We start from the raw sequence: 22,795 nt of genomic DNA, 5'->3' as shown, positions 1-22,795 counted from the left end.
GGTATGCCACTTTAGAAATGCAAGCTGGGCAGAAATGGGCAGTGGTGAAGGTTTGGATATGTGGAAAATGTGCCTGGAGATTGGCCTGATTTGTAAAATCCAGTGTCATTTTTATTTGAAAACAATGACAGTAAGAGTTGAAACTGTTCCTGTTGTCCCTCCCCTGGGCTTCCCATAGTGGCCAGGGCTTCTTACTCTCTGTGAAAGTCACTCAGTCGTGTCTGACTTTTTGCGACCCCATGGACTATACAGTCCATGGAATTCTCCAGCCCAGAATACTGGAGTGGATAGCCTTTCCCTCTCCAAGGGATCTTCCCAACCCAGGGATCCAACCCAGGTCTCCTGCATTGCAGGCGGATTCTTTACCAGCTGAACCACACTACTCTCTGTGATGGTTTCCTTATTACCCCTCTGCACAGTTGTTCTATGAGCTTCTTTGGGCCAAGGACTCAGTTTATCTAAGTAGTGGCCCAGTCACAGTGGCTGGCTCAGTGGCAGGCACTTAGTAGGTGCTCATGAAATGTATGTTGAGTGAAATGAGTGAGTGAGTGAATACAACGAGCTTTTCTTGAAATATTCTTATACTCCCATCTATGAGCTCCATGGACCAAACCCTCCACTGGCATATATGTGTCTGTATATGCAATGACACCCCACTCCAGTACTCTTGCCTGGAAAATCCCATGGATGGAGGAGCCTGGTGGGACTGAGCGACTTCACTTTCACTTTTCACTTTCATGCATTGGAGAAGGAAATGGCAACCCACTCCATTGTTCTTGCCTGGAGAATCCCAGGGACGGGGGAGTCTGTTGGGCTGCCATCTATGGGGTCACACAGAGTCGGACACGACTGAAGTGACTTAGCAGCAGCAGCATGCATGCTTAGTCACTCAGTTACATCTGACTGTTTGAGACCCCATGGGCTGTATGTAGCTACCCCCTGGCCAGGCTCCGCTGTCCATGGAATTTTCCAATCAAGAATACTAGAGCGGGTTGCCATTTCCTACTTTAAGGGATCTTTCCCACCCAGGGATCGAACCTGAGTCTCTTGCTCCTTCTGCATCGGCAGGCAGATTCTTTACCACTGTGTCACCTGGGAAGCCCACATCCCCAGTACTCAGAGGTTTGTTGCTTGATTGGCTTGAGAGGAGCATTCAGATTTGTAGATGGGAAACCAAAAGTCACCAATAACTTACATTTAACATGCTTTTTCTTTCTATTAATATGACTTCAAGTATCTTAATTGTCCCAAAGGCCTTTTAGATCATCCCCTGAGTACACTTGTGCAGTCTTAGAAAGGGAATGTAGGGATCAAAAAGTTACCTGTCTAATTAGCGTATACTCCTTTGCTTGGCTGCATAGAAAGTCTGGAAAATCCTGAGTACTGAGAGGTGTAAAAAGAGGGTTGCAGATTTAGTCACAGATCATCCGTATTATTTGATGTCTTCTCAGTCTTCCTCCTTTCTCCTCTCTCTCATTTCCTTTCTCATTACTCCTCTTCCCACCTTATCTCTTGTCCTCTTCTGCCTGTAGGAGCTTCCCAACCTATGAAAATGTGCATTGGACCGTGGCCTGTATAGTCCCTGGAATTGTTCTCAGGGTGAAAAACCTTCATGAGTGTTAGAAACAATTAACATTTCCATTTACAACTAGACCCAAAGCTTTCTGAGTGGCAAAGATGTAAATTTATTTAACCTTAAACCTAATGTATAATTTTTGTGTGAGAAACCAGTAGTGGGAGACTAGTGTGATTGGGAGATACATTTCAATTAATTCTTCCACCAATACCTTATCTCTTCTGCATCAGAACCTTTTATAGTGGTAAAATTAACAATTATGCAGCTGATGGCTGGCTAAATCCACCGGGGGAACGGAGAGAGCCTCAGATAACACGACACATATAAATCATTCAGGAGAACAATTCATGAAAGAAAAGTTATCTGTGTTTGGGATGACATTGGAAGAGCTAAATAGGAGTCAATTTGAAGAAGGGACATTTAGGCCCATTGTCCAGCTTGACTTTTTTTATTCTAATTGTGTCATAATATACATTTTTAAATTAATTATCCATTAGTGGCAAGATAAATGTCTCTTCTTGCATGAAGGAAATAGCAGCCTTGGTGGTGAAAGATTATTTTACCTGAGTAGCACTCAGAAAGAAAGCTGTTACCAGGTAAAGTGGCAACCATCCTTTGAAGAAGCATAATGAAGGGTGACAGGCAAGCCCTTGTTTACCAAACTGCATAGAGGACCAGAGGACTTCAGCCCACCGATCAGTTACATCTGGAGAGGGAACCAAGCCTGGAATGGTGTTACACCAGACCACACACTTAACCAAGCAGTGAGGACTTCAGACTACAGCAACCCTATGAAAACTGGGTCCTAGGGAGTACCAAGCAGTATTTGCAGGATTTCTTGCCCTTAATATTTGGCAAGCACCTGGAGGACTGACCTCATGCCTAAACCTTCATTCACCTTAAAAGACATCTGTGCCGGTACTTTTCATAAATGTCTTGTTCCTGATGTGGGGAAATGATATATGCATACATAGATTCTGGGACAAGCTAGAATTTATTTATTTCTATTGGAATATAAATGGTTATGACAATGACATGGTTAGATAGCATCACTAACTCAATGGACATGAATTTGAGTAAACTCCAGGAGACAGTGAAGGACAGGGATGCCTGGCGTGCTGCAGTCCAGGGGTTCATAAAAAGTAGGACATGACTAAGCAGCTGAAAAACAACAACAACAACTTAGTAGATTAATAATGTTGTGATAGTTTCAGGTGGACAGCAAAAGGAACTCAGCCATATACAGACATGTATCCATTCTTCCCCAAACTTTCCTCCCATCTGGGCTGCCACAGAACATTGAACAGAATTCAATGTGATATACATTAGGACCTCAATGGTTATCCATTTTAAATATGGCTATGTGTATATGTCTATCCCAAACTCCTTGACTATCTCCTCCCTCCATCTTCCCTTGGGCAACCATAAGTTCAGAAACAAACTAGAATTCAATAGGACCAATTGTCCCATAGTACAGTCTTGCAAGTGATCTGTTTTATTTCTTTATGAGCTCAGTCGCTTCAGTTGTGTCTGACCCTTTGCGACCCCATCGACTATAGCCCACCAGGCTCCCCTGTCTATGGGATTCTCCAGGCAAGAATACTGGAGTGGGTTGCCATGCCCTCCTCCATGGAATCTTTCCAACCCAGGGACTGAACCCACGTCTCTATGTCACCTGCTTTGGCAGTCAGGTTCTTTACCACTAGCACCACCCGGGACACCCAAGTACACGTATAGCTATGACAATATTATGTACGTAATAAAATACCTTTTGTCCTTATACATTGTAGCTTGAATTCTTTGCATGATCCCTTCTGTTATTTCCATAATTTCAAGGTTAAAAAACTCTTCCAGGTTTTGTCACCGAAGGATGGTTAGACTGGTTAGATCCTGCCAGACCACTTTCCTCCTTTGCCCAGTGAAACCTCTTCCATACAGATCACTAAAGATAAAATCATTTGAGAATTTTTCAACATGTTAAATATTGAGAGTGAACAATGTTCTGAGCCCCTGACAAATTTTCCACTTTTTAAGAAACTGACTTTAACTGTGATCGTGTATGAAGTCATACGTGCTGGTACTTAACACATTGCGCAGCACTTATCACATAGCAGACACCTCAAAAATGTGTTTCCTTCCTACCTTTCCTGTATTAAGAGGTATCTATTCCTTCCCATGAGACTGTTTTCTCATTGGCAGAGACTCTTTGTTACCTGACTGTTAAACTCCAGCCCCTGGGCCAGTGCTTGGTACAAAATTGACCTCAAATACCTAGTTGATGCTTGAACAACTGAAAGAATGAATAAACTCTCAGTGAATAGTATAACTAGAAAAGGAAGCCTAAGTCCCATTTTTCAACCTTAATTACTATTTGTCAACACATTTTACAAGTTCTGCAGGCCTACTTTTATATACTTGTGTTCCAGGCTATTAAGACGTATATATAACTAATTCCATTCTCTTTCAAACTGCCTCTAAAGATTTGATGGATCAAGCGTTACTTTTAGGTTACTTCCAACTCATCATCATTTTCCCAGACACATGTGCAATTCCTTTCCCTGTGTGTGAGGGATCTGAGTTATAGTCGGAACTGAAGTAAGAGTTGTTGGATTTGAAATCAGATTCTTTTCTTTTTCGTAGTTCTTATGAATGATCCCATATCTTCTTTACCTCATCTTATGTATTTTGAACACCTTCATTCCCTGTACTGAAGCTTGCATTGTTTCTCTTCTAGGATGGCAGACTTTGTACTAGCTTTTAGACAGAATATTTTCATCAAATATTAACATTGGATTGCATCTTTAATTAGTAAAAATTATTCTTTTCCCATATTTCATGATTTCAAAGAGCTCTCTAAATTTCGTTTTGCCTTCCCCTTCTTAAAATCACCTGGGCATTGCATCCTTCTCCCTACCTAGCAGTGTGCTCTTTCCAGTATTCCTCCCTCTCCTGGGACTCACACTCTGCTAGACTGGCTTCTCATGGTCCCTTTATTGATGGTTTCCTCTCCCCACCCCCCACCTTTGCCTCTTTTCCTTTTCCTTCCTTCCGTTTCTCTTTTGGGAGACTTCAGACAAAGCTCTCCTATCTAAGGAAGGGTTTTTCATTTTGCTCTCAGTAACACTTAGCTACCTTCTATCTGTGGTTTTCCTGACTCGTTTCCAAACGATCATTTGAGTTTCATTTTCTGCCCTGTCCCTCCATGGAATCTGTTTTGTTAACCTTCCCCACCACTCCAGCCCCATTCTCTTCAACCCATGTCCTCCTCTTACACCCAGAGAACTTCCGTGCACTTTTTAGGACTTCTGCTTCCTGTTCTGGTTTCCATTTTCATTCTGGGCCCTTAGAGCTGGCACAGGGGAGACCTGCCTGAGCTTGACAGCAACCTGTGTCCTTTTTTATTACAAAGAGCAGACATAGCCCCACAGCGAAGACATTCTGGCAAGGCAATTTATGTGTGTGTGGTTTTCTGTACCAGCTTTAGTTATTTGCTGAATCTAAAAACCAAAACAAAGCAAACAAGACCACCGAACAACCAAACACTGACAAGTTTTTAAACAGTAATAGTCCCGCTTGCCTCAATTCTACGTTTGTATCTGTATTTCCAATAAAAAGTTTATCATTATTTTTATGGAAATTATTAATGCAGCAAAAAACCTTTCTATTGTGGTCATGATGTTTTCTATGCCCATGGTTTTATTCCTGAAGAGAATGAATTGCATTCTGAATTATTAGGGCTGTCTTTTCAAAATACATATCCTTTTCTCTCAATACTGTGTCCAACCTTATATTTTTCCCTAATCACATGAATCACCCATTAAACTCTTTGTTTCCTGGAATTTGAATTGGAAAGGTTCTTGTTTAAAGAGAAAGCTCAGTAAGTTTTTGTTGGATGAATGGGGAAACCTTAATTTATCTCATGCCAGTTGTAATAATAATTAATATCTTCATCTCTGCCACTATTACATCATCTTTACCACAACAGCTAACACTTACTTGCTCTTTGCCAGGGACTAACCCTTTAAAGACATTATCTAATCATAGTAGTTGCATGTAAGTTTGTTTTTCTTTAGAATAACTTAATTTAGATTTCAAGCCTTCATTCTATTAAGATTGTAATGCTTTATCTCAGATACGTCAGGGTTTCCCCTTTTTCTGGGGTCATTTCTAAACATCACGGTTGTAACAGACACTATGTTTCTTAAAATTTACTTTCTAGTTTTTGGCCACACCACACAGCATACAGGATCTTAGCTCCCCAACCAGGGATTGAACCTGTAGCTCCTAGAGTGGAGGGGCAGAGTCTTAACCACTGGACCACCAGGGAAATCCCAGTTTTGCAACCAATGTAACTCCCTCAACTGTGTTGTTAACAGCATGCTGATATACTTTAATATATATAACATTAACATTATACTTTAATATATTTAATATTAATAAAATATAATTAATATTGTATACTGATACACTTTAATAAGTAAGCCAAGTGTCCAACTTACTATTCCATTTCTCTGCCTCATTTGCGGCTAGGGTAACCAATTCTGGACAAGGAGACACGAGAAAGCTGCCTGGAACTTCTAGGGTAGCTTTTGCATCCACAAGGGTTGATGCTGGCTCCTCCCTCTCTCCCTTCTGCTTTGATCTCAGATGTAATACCTGGAGCAGGGATAGCAATGTTGTGGCCATGCAGAAAAGGCCCTAAATTGCATTAGTGAATTATAGAACCAATTTGAGTAATCATCTGTTTTTGGACTTCCTATTATGTGAGAAAAATAAGTGACTATTTTTTAAAGCCACTGGAATTGTCTTTTATGCTTCTTATAGCTGAATGTAGTATTCCTAAGTAATAATACAGTAGGGTTATGGAGTGCTATAGATGCCAAAGTCCTTCATCAATAGCACTTCAATGCTATCCTTCTTCAGTCACTAACACCTCATCTAGCCTGGCATTGTCATTTAACACAGGCCATAACTGAGGTCCCTTGTACCTGGCGAATGGTTGCTTTACACTCTGCAAGTTTGTATTCTAGTTCTTTGCCATGATGGTGCTGGTGTCATCTGTTTTGGTGCCATTCTGGGATATCAGAGTATTTGCAAAGCCGATGATACGTCTGTCTGTGGTGGACTGTTGCAATGGTTGCTCCTGTTTAACCACCCCACTGGGTATTCATGCTGTGTGTAGACCTTTTCCATGTTGACTCTAGGCTTGGTCTCTTGACTTGTATCAGCCAACGACGCATTAGCAGGCTTGCTGCACGCAGAGGTTCAATAAGCTGCCTGTACACTGGGGCTTGTCTGCTTGGAACGTTCCCAGCCATCGTGTTCTGAGAAGCCTAGTCTCATAGAGAGATCACTGTAGAACAGAGACACTCCAGTTGACCTTTAGCTGAACAGTCAGTCAACAGCTTATACAAACTAGAAGACATGCAAATGAGCCATCTTGGGTATTCCAAGCCTGCTGAGCCTCCAAATGACTACAGTCCAGTTTGAACCATGTCGAGCAGAAGAATTGCCTAACTGAGCCCTGGCAATCCATAGAGTTTTGAGCATAATAAAGTGCTTGTTGATTTAAGTCACCAAAGTTTGGGATGATTTATTACCCAATAATAGATAACTAGAAAATGTCCCTTTTCCCTAGATACACCATGATTTAGAGAATTGCAGTATTATAATGACTAGTACAGCTCTAAAGATTTTTTAAAAGATAAGTATTTGATTTTGACTTTTTGCTTCAAGGCTTAAGTATAATTTTTTGTATGTATGGAACACAAGAAGCCTGATACATTCATGAGCCAATTCAAAACACTACATTTTCTATTTTATTCTACTTAGCATTTATATAATACTCATTATCACAAAATATACGTGCTTTACAATGCTATTATTTAGCATTTATATAGCACTTTTTGCTTTCAGTTTATGCTACAAATTACTTTAATGTTTATGGTTGCAAAATGACTATAGTCATTTAAAATTTAAAATTATTTCATAACCTTCCTTGTAGAGGATAAAATGTATAACCAATATTGGGCCTAATTTATATGTCCCTTGAGAATGTGCATATGTTGACTGTGTAGAGGGCTGAGTCCAAGGCAATGAGTAGAAATGGGGCATCAATGCTATTGCGACAAAGACCACACCAGAAAATCTGAATTGAAAAAATGAGTCCCAGCCAATTGCAATGTTTGATACAAATATCCCTTTGAGCAATATTTGATACAAATATCCCAGAAACCATACCTATTTGTACAGCAATTCAAGCTGGAGTAAGTACACCATAGTAGACCAGAGCAGAGGTTTTGGAATAAGACAACTGGAGAATGTTTTCAACCTCTCAGATTATGAACTTTTTTTTTAAGGCTTCTTTTTTTATGTGGACCATTTTTAAAGTCTTTATTGAATTTGTTGCAATATGCTTCTCCCTGATTTTTTTTTTTTTTTTACCAAAAGGCATGTGGAATCTTAGCTCCCAGGCAAGGGATCAAACCTGCACCCCCTGCATTGGAAGCTGAAGCCTTAACCACTGAATCACCAGGGAAGTCCCAGAGATTACTAGCTCTTTCTCCTTAAAAAGGATATTGATTTTATACAGTGATTGTGACAATGAAATTGGACTACACCGGTAAAAACACTTTGTGTAGGCCTAATACAGTAAAATGTGTAAATGTGAAAGTATGTACAGTGAAAATGTGTAAAAAATTAGAGCTATTCTTATTACTAAGATTCTGTTATTAAGGTTGTTACTCAGGTCTGATTGGATACTAGCTGAGAATTAATTGTTTAGTGTTACAAAGCTGTCTTGGTTTGAAGGATGAAGGAATGCTTCAGCCCTTTCAGGTGATCAAAGTGCCAGTTGTACCTTCTTGTACTCTACCATCTTGTACTCTCCACAAATGATCATAAGCAGTGAATCCATTGTAGGGTTTACTAAACCTCTGGTCTTCCTTGTCAGCAGAGAAGACTATCTGTCTTGCTCTGCTTAAGAAGTCTCTTTATTGTTATGAAAGGAGACGTGGTCTAGGATTTCTCCACTGATGGGAGGAGAGAGCATCTGGCTTTCTGGTGAACCACCACTGCCCTACTATACCCTGGGGAGTAGAGATTTTCTTACTTAACAGCAGACTCACCAAGATAGTAGTCCTTTCTTCCTAACAACGGGAGGAGTGACCTTGGCATTAAAATTCCCTATTGGGCCAGCACACACTTAACTGGTACTGTCCAGGTTCAAAGAAGAAAATAGAGCCGTCTTCCTTCTATTTCTGACAAAAAGGAAGTTGCTGAATCATTGTTAAATGGCTCTTTACACGGTCTTAGTGTCAAAGTTATCATTTGAATTCAATCTTACGTTCTAAAAAGACATAGTCTTTATGTGTGTGCGTGCTCAGTTGCTTCAGTCCTGTCTGACTCTTTGTGACCCCATGGACTGTAGCCCACTAGGCTCCTCTGTCCATGGGGATTCTCCAGACAAGAATACTGGAGTGGGTTACCCTGCTCTCCTCCAGGGGATCTTCCCAACTCAGGGATCGAGCCTGCAGAGTCCTACGTCTCCTGCATTGCAGGCGGATTCTTTACTGCCTGAGCCAACAGGGAAGCCTATAGTCTTTACAGAGCTACCCAAAGAGTTTCCTGTATATTCTTAGATTTTTACTTTCTACGATTATCAGTATTACAAAATGCTCAGGTTGGTTTCCAAACCATTCATCCAGATGCTTGATCATAGGGGTTTGGTTTCCCACCAGAAATTCATGTTTCAGCTTGTTTTCAGATGTAGCAAGGCAGAAACCTGGGCTTGAAAAAAGGTTTGTGCATCTGAATGCTTTTGCACCTTAAAAAAAAAATCTTCAAAACTGGAAGTCAGATAGAATGATAATGTAGAAATTATTGTGTTACCTCTTTTTTCTTTTTTTTAAGAGATTGTTAACCAAACGTGGACAATTTTCTAAAATTCTTGTATACTTTCAGAAAGAAATGTAAAATATTGGGTTCATGCATTTGTTTCAGAAGGACTGGCTGTCTTCAGAAGGAGCAGTTTTAATGACTCTTGAAGTTCTGTTTCTGTTTTGAAATTTGTTGGTTCTGAAAAACTGTGAAAATGTTTGTTTGAATATTTTATTAATTCTTATACAGATAATTGATAAAACCACCAAACTTTTCTGAGGTGGTCTTGACTCATGAGACTTCATCATTCTCGTGTGCTAAGTCATTTCAGTGTCCGACTCTTTGTGACGTTATGGACCGTAGCCCACCAGGCTCTTCTGTGCTTGGGATCCTCCAGGCAAGAATACTGGAGTGGGTTGCCATGCCCTCCTCCAGGGGATTTTCCCGACCCAGGAATTGAACCCGAGTCTCTTACGTCTCCTCATTGGCAGGCAGGTTCTTTACCACTAGTGCCGCCTGGGAAGGCATTTTCAGATCTTCTTTGATTACTTAAGGATTTGGCCTTTGTGTCGTTCTCAACTTCATCCTCCCCTCAGAACAAGAGCTTTGGAGAAAAACATGGAAGGTGAAAACTACAATTGAAAAATGAGAGGGATTTCCCTGGTGGTCTAGTGGCTAAGATTCTGTACTCCCAATGCAGGAGGCCCTGGTTTGATCCCTGGTCAGGGAACTAGATTCCACATGCTGCAACTAAAAGACCTCTTATGCCTCAGTGAAGATGGAAGATCCTGAGAGCTGCAGCTAAGACCTGGTGTTCCCAAATAAACAAATAAACATTTTAGAAATTAAAAGCAAATTAACCTTGAACTGTGCTATGGGCATAAATATGCAGTGTCGAGTGAGGACAGTATTCACGCTTCCTGTCCTTTTGATGCCTTTGTAAGATCCTAAAGGGCTGATTCCGGTCCAAGTAGGGTAGGAAATCCTGCATAATTGGGGAGATGTTTCAGGAAGAGCTGAGACACAGTGGAAAGAGGAAGAACTGGAATTCAAGAAGAGCTAATAAGGAATATTTAAGAAGGAAAAAAAGATAGGAAATATGTTTGAAGTGAGAAATAATTGATGCTTGAATATGCTGCATGCAAAAGGGGAAAAAAGAAGCCCACAAAAGAGGTCTTAAAGAAATGTGGAAAAGCCCTGGAGATGAAATGTTATATAAATATTGCTAGTCAGTTATAATCAACCATGGCAAAGCCACATGTTTTGTAACTGAAAGAACTGACGAAAGCAAAACCACCGACTCAGCACCGGATGAAGGGAATTGGGGGAAAGAGCATTTATTAATTGCCAAAAATTAAATAAATAAATGGAAGGAGACTGGTATTTAGGGTGGCTGAGGAAAAAATACAAGGAGATCATGGATGACATGAAAATGTTGAGAAAGTAGAATAAATGCTAGATCAAAAGAACTGGAAAACAACAGATTTCCTCCTTGGAGTTACGCTAGCATTAAAGAAGGACTACTTACAAAGAACAATTAGAGCCCAATTCAGCAAGACTTAGAAAAAGGAGAGCCCACCAGCAAATCAAATCCAAAGAACAATATCTGTGGCAATTAGAGGGCACAGATAAAATGCTTAACACCGTTCTTATCAGGTAGGTCTCCTGGTAAAAACTCTCAGTGCTCCCAACTGCCCACTGCTCAGTGAACCCACCCTCAGGGTATCTGTTCTGAATCTGCCATCCTGCTTCCTCTAGGAGCTGCCATTTCCCCCACTTAGAATCGCCCTGCTCACGGCTTTTGTCCTCTGTCTCTTTTTCAAGATCTGTCCCTAAATCTCCTCTCCCACCCCAGCCTTTATTTCTCATATAGCAAATATATCTCAAATCACATCTTCTGCCGTTAATTTGTTCAGCAAATTCCTATGGACTGCCTCCAATGTACCTGGAACTTTTCTAGACTCTAGAATGATGGAGCTAATCTACAGTGATGATACAACAGACAGGAATCCTTGTCTTCATGGAGCATATTTTAGTGAGGGGAGAGTGAAGAAACATCCTATGAATAATTAAATGCAATAATATTCATGAAACATTTGCCTCTCTCTTGTATTCATTTCCATGGCTGCTGTAAACAATTTCCAAAACTTTTGGGTAACTCAAAAAACAACAGTAATTAATTTTATCAGTGTTCTGGAGGCCTAAAGTCTGAATCGAGGTGCTGGTGGCCCCCTCTACCTCTGGAGGCTCTGGGGGGAATCCTATTCTGCCTCTTGTGGCTTCTAGGGGCTCCCAGGGTGCCTGGGGGACACCACTCCAGTCTCTATCTCGGTAGTCACATTGCCTGTGCTCCTTCTGTGCGATTTCCCTTTGCTTCCCTCTCACAGGGACACTTGTCCCTGGATTTAGGGCACACTGTCAGTAAGGTCTGGATGATCTCAAGATTATTTTCAAAGAAAAATAAGATCATTTCTCAGCTTCCAGGAATTTGCATGGATATCTTTAGGGAGGACTGTCTGGGGACTACCACATCTCCAAAGTCTATGTAGAAGGAATTTCCAATTTTTTTTAACGCACACAAGCCATTTATCTTTTTTTTTTTTTTAATTCAGATTCTGTTTGGATATGGCCACCTATGGCCTTGTTTTTCATCTTTCTGATTCAGCAATTCTGCCCTTCAAAATAGATTGCAATTGCTTTACGTCTTTGCCCACTGCTTCTACTCTGGTCCGGATGGTACCACTTTTTTGCCCATATTCTTTGCCATAGCCACCTCTCTGTCCTTCCTCCCCATCTCGCCCCTTTACAGATGTGGTTCCACGGCCCAAGTAGAAGCTTCGCTGGGAGTCCACCAGAGTCTCTGCAGGTCTATCTGACTAATGTCGCCTGCTCAGATATGCTTCCCATGAAGACCCTGGTTAACATTCAATGTAGCATGATCAAAATGATTATGTATTTGTGGTTTATAGGCTTCCTGTCTGTCTCCCTGCACTGCACTGTAAGGTAACTGCCATCGGGACACTTGGGAAGTTAAGTGGACATCATGAACGTAGGACTTAAAATGAACTTCCCTGGTAGCTTCTAGACTCTGAAACAAAGCCCTCCCTGTTCAGGCGTGGTCTCATTTGCAATTGGGTGAGCAGTGTGTGCCCTTCAGAAGGATTGCCCTGCAGCAAGGCATCTTCACTCAGCAAACAAGCCCTCAGCTAGGCTCAGCAAACGGCACTCCCTTAGGCGGGCAAAGGATCAAAACCTTTTGGAGGACTTCCCTTGCGGTCCAGTGGTTAAGAATCTTCCTGCCAATACAGTGGGCACAGGTTTGATCCCTGGTCCAGGAAGATTCCATCTGCCTCAGAGGAACAAAGCCTGCCACAATTGCTGAGCCTGCGCACTGCAGCTCCTGAAGCATGTGTGCCTAGAGCCTGTGCTCAGTAACAAGAGAAAGTGAAAGTGAAGTCGCTTAGTTGTGTCCGATTCTTTGCGACTCTATGGACTGTAGCCCATCAGTCTCCTCTGTCCATGGAATTCTCCAGCAAGAATACTGGAGTGGGTTGCCATTTCCTTTTCCAGGGGATCTTCCCAACCCAGGGATCAAACCCCAGTCTCCCACATTGCAGGCAGACACTTTACCGTCTGAGCCACCAGGGAAGCAACCAACAAAAGAAGCAACTGCAATGAGAGGCCACAGCAAAGAAGAGCCCCTGCTCTCTGCAACTAGAGAAAGCCTACGGCGCAGCAATGACCCAGCGCAGCCAACAGTTTAAAAATAAATACGTAAAACGGTTACGAAACATTTCCACAGGGATCAAATAAGGAATTTCTGGCTGATGTTTAATCCACCTGAATTTCAATAGTCATTTTATCTGAATCTTCAAGCACTCAGGTGGGTTTTACTCTAATTTGGTGGCTCCTCCAGTGTGGCCCCCAGATCAATGCCATTAACACCACCTGGGAGCTCCAGAGAAATGCAGATTCGGGAGAGTCCCACTTTCCAGGTGGCTCAGACAGTAAAGAGTCGCCTTTAATGTGGGAGAACAGGGTTTAATCCCTAGGTTGGGAAGATTACCTGCAGAAGGAAATGGCAAACCACTACAGTATCTTGTCTAGGAAAATCTCATGGACAGAGGAACCTGGCAGGCTACAACCCATGGGGTCGCAAAGAGTCAGACATGACTGAGCAACTAACATACCCACCCATTCACCCCAAACCTAGTGAAAAGGAAGTTTTGGGGGGCAGCCACTGTCACTTTGCAAGCCTTCCAAGTGTTTCTAGTTCTTGATAAATTCGAGCACCAGTGCTGTAATTGATTTTAATGACTTTAACCACTCTCATTGTGTTAGGATAGTTTTAATCCCATCTTTGTCATTTGAGTATTAAGCAGCCTCTTGTAATGTCACATCTTCTTTCTTTTAGTAATTGAAACTTCTTGGAAAATTGCTTTTCCAAATAATTATATATGAATATACATATGCAATATATACTATGTATGTAGTACGTGAATATGTGTAACATATTTATATAACTCAGAAGAAAACACTGGATACATGCCAAGGTGTTGTCTGGAAACACCCCAGTTTAGGTGATCGTTATTTTTTTCTTTACACTAGCAAAATGTAATAACAATTTTTATTTTTTAAGTTATTTTTCTCTGCACCACAGATTAGTTGAGCTGAAGGAGCTCTTTCTATGAGCTCATGGAACGTTCTTTCTTTAAAATTATATTAAGTTTTAAAAAATTATATGAAAAAAACCCAGGAAAAACAAATGGCTAACCTCCCTAAAAGAAAAGAGAAGGAAAAAACTCAGTGAATCCATTAGAAAAATGAACAAAGGAACCATCACATAAAGAAATATAAATGGTCCTTAAATATGTGAAGAGATACCATTCACCTCCATAATAGAAAAAATATAGATTAAAGCTATACATAAATACCATTTTAACTTTATTAGATTAAATTAAATACAAAAGTTGGACAAAATACCCATGGGTCAAGTATAGAAACAGGATCTCACAAACATTCCTATTGGGAGTTCAAAATAGTACAACTACTATTGTTGTACTAGAGTTAATTTGACAAAATCTATCAAAATGACAAATGCAAGTCAAAGAAAAACAGATACTGCCTGGTCTCACTCATATGTGAAATTGAGAAAGGAAAAAAACCCAACCAACCAAGCTTATAGACAGAGAACAGATTGGTGATTGCCACAAGGGAGGGGTGGGAGAGAAATGGGTGAAGGGGGTCAACCCATACAAAGTTCCAGTTGTAAAGTAAACAAGTCCTGGGCATGTAATCCCTGGTGGCTCAGATGGTAAAGAATCCTTCTCCAACATAGGAGACATGGGTTTGACCCCTGGGTTGGGAAGATCCTCTGGAGGAGTACATGGCAACCCACTCCAGTATTCTTGCCTGGAGAATCCCCATGGACAGAGGAGCCTGGTAGGCTACAGTCCATGGGGTTGCAAAGAGTCAGACATGACTTAGTGACTAAGCACACACGGGATGTAATATACAACACTTGACTATAGTTAATAAGATGTATTGCATAAATGAAAGTTGCTAAAAGAGTAAATCTTAAAATTTTTAATCACAAGTAAAAAAATTTGTGTAACAATGTATGATGGCGAACGTTAACTAGTCTTGTTGTGGTGATCCTTCATAAAGGAATAGGTGTTACTCTTAAAATTGTAAAAAGTGACACAGAAATTTTGCTTGTTTTTTAAAAGGTAATATATTCATATGGTTCAGAAATAAGAATACTTAACAGAGTACACATTGCCTCTGCTCCTGTCCTTTTCTCCTCATCCCTTGTAGCCTCCTATATTTCCTTTATCTTTAGCATTAAGTGATTTTCAAACCCCAGCTATTTTTCCTTCAGTCTCTTTTGTTTCCACTTCCTCCTTTCTCTTCCCTTGGACCATTCCCAGCGTTCATGTGCACGTTCAGGGAGGTGCTTGTGTAAACTAGTGCAACAGCGTCCAAGTCTCTCTGCTTGTCTTTCTTTTCTTTGTCCTGTTTGCCAGGCTATCACCAAATTAATCTTCGCCAGATCTTATTTCAATCATGTCATTCCCCTATTTAAAGTTTTTTTTTTTTTTTTAATAAAGATACACCTACCAAATCTAGTCCAGACTCTGTCTTTTGGAGCTTAGTCGGGGGACGAGCTGAGCCCTGACTAGGAAAGAGAAAACCGCTTTCCTCCCAAGACTCAGGAAATAAAAGAAAAGACAGTTTTTTTAGAAAAAGAAACAAGATTCAAAAAAAATTTTCTGACTGCAAATCTTCTACGCTTAACCACAAGGCTAAGGTAACGCCTTGCTAAATTTTTTCAGCTATGTTTATTTCACTGTGAAATTGGATGGCCCACCCTCCCACCATGCTGGAAGGGCTCCACGGGGAAGATGCTGATAAAGAGCCCATGTGAAAAAGGACCACTTCTCCGTATCCTCCTGTCTTTGCAAGCCTTCCCTAGTTTTGCTGACAGTGCAAAAATCTGAAAAGAAAAGGACAAATATGAAAGCACAAGTAGTGAAGTATCCCAGCACTGTGTTGGTTGCCAGTCAATGATGGCGCCTGTCAGTAATGGCGCCCGTCAAGGCACGGATGAAGTTCAGGAACTGTGTGTTAGATGAATGTGTCTTCTGAGCTCCTCTTCACAAACCCTCCAGAATGGTTGCCATGGCGCCCCTGGTTACTGTGGCAAAACTGGCCTCTTAGCTTGACTGCCAGAATCACCTGTTGAGTACATCCTGAGAGCCTGGTCCTCTGTGTGCCCCGTGTGTAAAGACTGAAAGAAGAGTGAAGGCTGTGGTCCTTTGATTAATTTAGGGGAGATTTTAAAAATTCACCAGGAAGAATGAACTTTTCTGTTAACATCTCTTTTTTCTTGGTGACAAATATTTTTGTGTTTTAGATAGATTGCATGATGTGGGAACACGGAACTAAAACATAAACATTTTTACACTGCCAAATTCAAATAACTGTATTTTTAAAAAGTTCTAATCAATGTATTATAAGAAATAATTGCAATGTATTATAAGAAATAATTGCAATGTATGAGAGCTGACTCACTGGAAAAGACCCTGATGCTGGGAAAGATTGAAGGCAGGAGGAGAAGGGGCAACAGAGGATGAGATGGCTGGATGGCATCATTGACTTGATGAACATGAGTTTGAACAAACTGCAAGAGATAGTGAAGGACAGGGAAGCCTGGGGTGCTGCAGTCCATGGGATCGAAAAGAGTTGGACATGACTTAGTGATTGAACTGTTAACATTTCTTAAGAACAGATCATCTTATTCTCTACTTCAGAGTCTAAGAAACTCCTTTCAATAATATATTGATATTTTAAAAGTATATATTGATATTCTGAAGTCAAATTTGAAGGTGACAAGATGGTATTACTGTTGTGAGTTTCTCTGGTAGCTCAGATGGTAAAAAAAAATCTGTCCACAATGCCGGAAACCCAGGTTCCATCCCTGGGTTGGGAAAATCCCCTGGAGAGGGAAATGGCTACCCACTCCAATATTCTTGCCTGGAAAATCAGACGAGCCGGATGGGTTACAATCCATGGGGTCGCAGAGTAAGACATGGCTGAGTGACTAACACTTTTTAAAATTTCTCTAGGAAGAATGAATTTTTCTGTTAAAATTTCTTAGGAACAAATCAGCTTTATTTTCTACTTGAGAGTCTAAGAAAGTCCTTTCAATAATATCAATATATTAATATTGATATTTTAAAAATATACTGATATTTTGAAATCAAGTTTGAAGATAACAAGGTGGTATTACTGTTGTTCAGATCAAATGATGTAACTGTGATCCCATTTATAATTGATGTTTTCACCTTGGGGTATTTGAAAATGAGGTGCTGGGGTGCTGCAGTCCATGGGATCGACTGCAATGGCAGCCCCTTGGAAAACTTGTGTGAACACAAGGCTAAGAATCAGGAACTCTTGGTGCTGCCCCTGACTCACCGGGTTACCCAACTTAACCTCACTGTTTCCTCATCTGTAAAATGGGGATAATGATACTTACCTCTCTCACTGGAGTGTCAGGAGTATTAATTAATGTTTGTCAAATGCTTTGAGATCCTCAGATGAAAGGTCCCGTGGTAGCACTGTATAAAGTATTATTATATAAAGCCTCCCTCCCTCCCACTTTCACTGAGCAGTGATTACCAATCCCCGCCAACTCTAAATGGCGGTAATGCCGCAGTCAGACACGAAAAGGCAAGTTTTATTGGTCCATTAGGACATGCCTATTTGAGGGAATTAGTTTTGTGAAAATGGTCATTATGCCAAGGACTTTTTATTTTAGGCAGTTGTTGGTGTTAATAGTTAATAGTTAAATATTAAGCCATTTGGAAAGCCTGGTTTCACGTTTCAATTGGGGAGTCAGGCCTTTGTGACCATGCCACTTACATCTAAAGAAGCTTAGGCATCTGGTGGGGGAGCATTTACTTCCCATAAAATGAAATTATATTTATATGGAAGGCCGACTTCAGTTTCTGAGAAACCAGCTGGGGAGTGAAGACAATGCTTGCCACTTAATTAGGAAACGAAGAAGTGTCTCCCACATACTGTAATTTTCTGGATTCCAATTTCAAAGGATTCGTAACTTGCAAAAAAAATTAATTCTCTCATTAGAGTCATATTTAATCCATGGCAGCAAGCTAAATCAATTCTTGGTACCTCTTTTTTTTTCCCACTCTTTTGTGGATCAGTATTACATATAGCATTTGAGAATTAACAGACTTCAGAGAGGGGGCACGTGTCTTATAGGTGATGGCTGGAATGAAATAATGTATGTTCTTTGAAGAATTAAAGCACCATTCATTCATCTTGTTCTAGGTTTATTTTTTGTTTTTTTGATCTCCCATCAGGCTTAGTATTTTCCTGATTCAAAAGTAGCTGTTTATTTCCTCTTTGGGAAATGAAATTGACTTGATAAGTCTATTTCAAAAGTTACCTGAGTTATTAATGTGATGATCTTATCTAAAAGTTAGATGACACATTCATATTTTCATACCTGCACATTTCTTTAAAAAAAATAAAAACTTCAGAAGAACCAATATTCTTCAAATATAGCAGAATTGTGTTCTTATAATTTGTCTGAAAGGCAAGACAAATAAAGAAGTGACATGTTTTTATCAAGCTTTTCTTTCTTAATATGGGAAATAGTCAACTATTTTCCTATCATGTAGATCACAGGGTAACATTTCATCATGAGATGAATTCATATCGTGTTTATAAATGCTATATGACCTCATTTAGATTCATTTATAATTTGTGCTAATTTGGATATGAGGAGTAGAACCACCACTATTTTGCCCATGAAAACAACTTCTTAAGCAAATTCATTGTCTGAATAAGGGAAACACTTTCTTAAGAGTGAGGTCTAACATTGTCTAGGGTCTGAGAAACCAGTTAGTAGTATTGTTGGCATACATATGCCAATTACAAATGATTCTTATCTACCTATTAACAGACTTAGCAGTCCTCTTTTGCACTTAGGGCCCATTAACCTGACCATAATTTTGCTATGTTTGCTTATTAAAATACATACACACACCTTTTTTTTTTAAAATCACAGATCTAAGTGGCTGAATCAGTTTTCTTCTCTGTGTGTTTTTATTTTTTAATTTTTTTTCATTAACACTGAAAATTATTTAATTATTGTTTTTAAAGATTTTTTTGATGTGGACCATTTTTAAAGTCTTTACTGAATTTTTTATAGCATTGCTTTCATTTTATGCCTTGGTTTTTTGGCCATGAGACATGTGAGATCTTTGCTCCCTGACCAGGGATCAAACCCGCACCCCCTCCAAGGGAAGGCAAAGTTTTAACCACTGGATGGCCAGGAAAGTCCCCCAGATTATTCATTCATTCGTTCAGCAAACACCGCATCACTGAGAGTGCCATTGTCCTGGATTGGAGATAGCCAGAGGGAGGGGGGAAGGCAGAAAATTTACTACAAAAAATTGTTGTGTCGTGTTTACATTGGAGGAGAATCTTATTTATTCTCATGGATTCTAGGGAGGGCAGATGTAGAGACATGAGGTCAGAGTACACCTTGCAGAGAAGATTGAATGAAGTTGTGGGGAGTGGGGAGGAAGGGAGAGGGTGCAAAGAAATGAAGAGATGGCTGGAGTGCTTGGCAGGGCTGGAATGCCTGGTGGGGGTAGGCAGAAGCAGGGGAGCGAGACAGGGCTTGGATCAAAAATGGGCTCCTGATTCATGCTCACTATGTGAGCTTTTATCCCAATGATGACATCACTGGAGGGTTTTAGTGGTGTGATGTGGTCAGCTTTAAGGTTAGAATGTTGTCAGATTAATTTTGCTCAGGACTTCCTGGATCTGATTCATCCGAATGAGTAAAAAACAAAAGCAAAACCCTTTAATTTTACTTATTTTAGAAAATTTAAATGTTTAAACACTAAATCAAGCATATGAAAAGATAAATTATCCTCTTTGTCCTTCACACTCTCACTAACATAAAAGGGTACAAATACATATAGACTTGCAATCAGTTTGTTTTACACTTGAAACTAATTATAAAGTAGCATGTCAACTATACTTCAATAAAAAAGCTTATTTCTACTTATTTTTATGTTTCTCTCCAGTATTTAGATAACTACAAGCAAATATGAATATGAACTCTTATTTCCTTCCTTTTTTTAGCTCAAAGGCAGAAATTTTGGCTGTTTTTTAAATTTTGTCTGGAAGGAGTAAGCTCAAGAATCTTAATTTTTTTACATTTTTCTCTTAGAAAGGCATTTTATTTAAAATATAGCCATGTGTACATATCAACCCCAAACTTCCAGTCTATCCCTCCCTTCTACTCTTCACTGCCAGTAGCCATAGTTCATTCTCTAAGTCTGTGTCTGTTTAGTAAATGAGTTCATTTGTATCATTTTTAAAAATTCTGCATATAGGTGCTATCAAATGATATTTGTGTTTCTCTGTCTGACTTACTTCACTTAGTATGACAGTCTCCAGTTTCATCCATGTTGTTGCAAATGGCATAACTTCATTCTTTTTAATGGCTGAGCAATATTCCACTGTATATGTGTAGGAATCTATATCTTTATGAGGCTCCTTTTTGATGCTCATCATCAGACAGAAACCACTGGCCTTGGGGATAAATGGGAAGGGTATAAGTATGCAAGCAGAAGCCCAGTTTGAAAGCAGTGGAGAGGGAAGGAAGGTAAACTTCCAGAGATATTTGGGATCCTTAGGATCGGAAATCATATTGTCATCAAAATTTAAAAAATATTCATCCCAGGTATATTCAATTCCATGTAGGTCAGGTTTCACCATTACAGCCCCAAAGTGGGGGGCGGGGGAAGGGTAGGTATTGCCAAGGGCAGGAGGGGGACGTGGGCAGGGAACGTTGGCTAGGTGGAGAAAGTACAGGCAGGAAGGGACACTTGAACCATCCAAGACCTGATACCAACAACAGACACAAGGTCACAAAAGAGCTATACTGATAGCCCCAAGGGCCCAGTCTTCCCTGTCACCTTGATGTACACACTGAGCTGCCATTTTGGAATGGAGCAGAGCGAGAGCCAATACATCTGAAAAAGTGAGTGTTGATCCAAAAGAGAGTAAGTTACCCTAAGCATATGCTTAAGTTAGTGGGTCAGGCTGAGCTGAATTGTATTGCCAACGATGAAGAGCAGATGAATTATTGTGGGGGAAGAAAGAAGAGATTGTTTTCTTTCATACTTACGTAATGTAAGTACACTTGGCAACACCACTATGACACTATTCACATTTTTTTAATAGTACACGGGAGTTCATGCTTCTCTCAAGACCGCAGCATTCAAAGATGGCGACGAGAGTTTTGCCCAAGGCTCAGAAAAGTACTAGGAAAATATGCAGGTCAGAGAAGAATTGAGTTGATTACAGGGATGTTTATGAGCCCCATTGCATGGAGGTGAGAACTAGGAAGGCTCTTAAAGAATTACAAGCTCAATGGTGAGACTAGTTTTAGAGCTGCCGCTTGTGAGGCTTTCTCTCCTTAAGGCCATTCTCTTCTTATTTATATTCACTTTTGTATTTTGCTACGAAAGTGCAAGAACACTGTTTCATTAATAGAGCTTTACAGATAGCGGTAGCTCTAGATCCTTGAATGCCCGGGTCATTGAGGATTGGGCAACCTGAATATCTGTAGCCTGGCTGTAGAATTTGCTGTGTTGCTGATGACAGAGGGTTGATCTTTTTTTTTTTTTTTCCCCTCCAAAAAGTGAACTGCTTGTTTTGACTGGCACATTAGAGAAATCATTGTCTCTTTAAGACTGGAAGAATCCCTGCTCTCAGCAAGGATAGGATTCCTTGGTAAAAAAAAATGGACCACTAAAAAAATATACCTTTCAGCCTAGCTGGTTTCCTAGATACACACTTTTCCTCTAAGTGGGGTAACTGCTATAGCAGTTTCCAGATCAGAGTCCAGAAACCAATTACATAATTTCTTGTTGTTTAGTCGCTAAGTTGTTTCTGACTTTTTGCGACCCCAGGGACTTTAGCCTGCCAGGCTCCTCTGTCCATGGGATTCTCCAGGTGAAGATTCTCCAGAGTAGGTTGCCATTTCCTTCTCCAGGGGATCTTCCCGACTCAAGGATCACACCCAAGTCTCCTGCATTGCAGTTGGATTCGTTACTGCAGGTATTCACATATCATTAAAAAAATTAGATCTGCAGTGTCCCTATCTTAAAATAGTTTATTCTGTCAACTGAGGTACAAGATACAAGATCAGACACAACAATTTTTTTCTTGGTCTCCTAAAATGCCTATGTGGTCCAAGAATTTGTCAGTAAATGAGGTGTACCATATAAAGAATTTGATGTAAATTATTAGATCATGAAGTTTGTGTGATTCTTAGGTAAATGGCTTAATTGTATAGTATTTTTATTAGGTATACTTGTAAGATTCTGTATTATATAATTTGGTTGCTATTGCTCTTCAATAAAGACTTTTAATAGTAATGTAAGCCTTGAGTATGTGGTGATGCCAAGGGCTTTAACCATTAAATATAACTATTATTGGACCAATAAAATATGCCCCTAATGTCTCCTAGTACAAATGTTACCTGTTTTTCAGGAAAAAATTAAAAATAAAAGCTATTTAAATAATATCTTACCCTAGGATGAGTAATTTGGAGAAAAAATAAGGTACAGCTATGAATTAAAATATTTCAAGTGAAGAAGTCAAGCACTTGTTATAGAGAAAAAAAGATGGATGAGTTATATTGTTTACAATTGTTTAATTTTGATGTCATGCTATATAGGTGTTTTTTGGTTCTTTTTTTTTTTAATTAATTTTGTTCCTTAAACCCTT

The sequence above is a fragment of the Capra hircus genome, chromosome 12, assembly GCF_001704415.2.
Source record: "Capra hircus breed San Clemente chromosome 12, ASM170441v1, whole genome shotgun sequence".
Classification (NCBI taxonomy): Eukaryota; Metazoa; Chordata; class Mammalia; order Artiodactyla; family Bovidae; genus Capra; species Capra hircus.
This window is presented reverse-complemented; position numbering follows the sequence as displayed.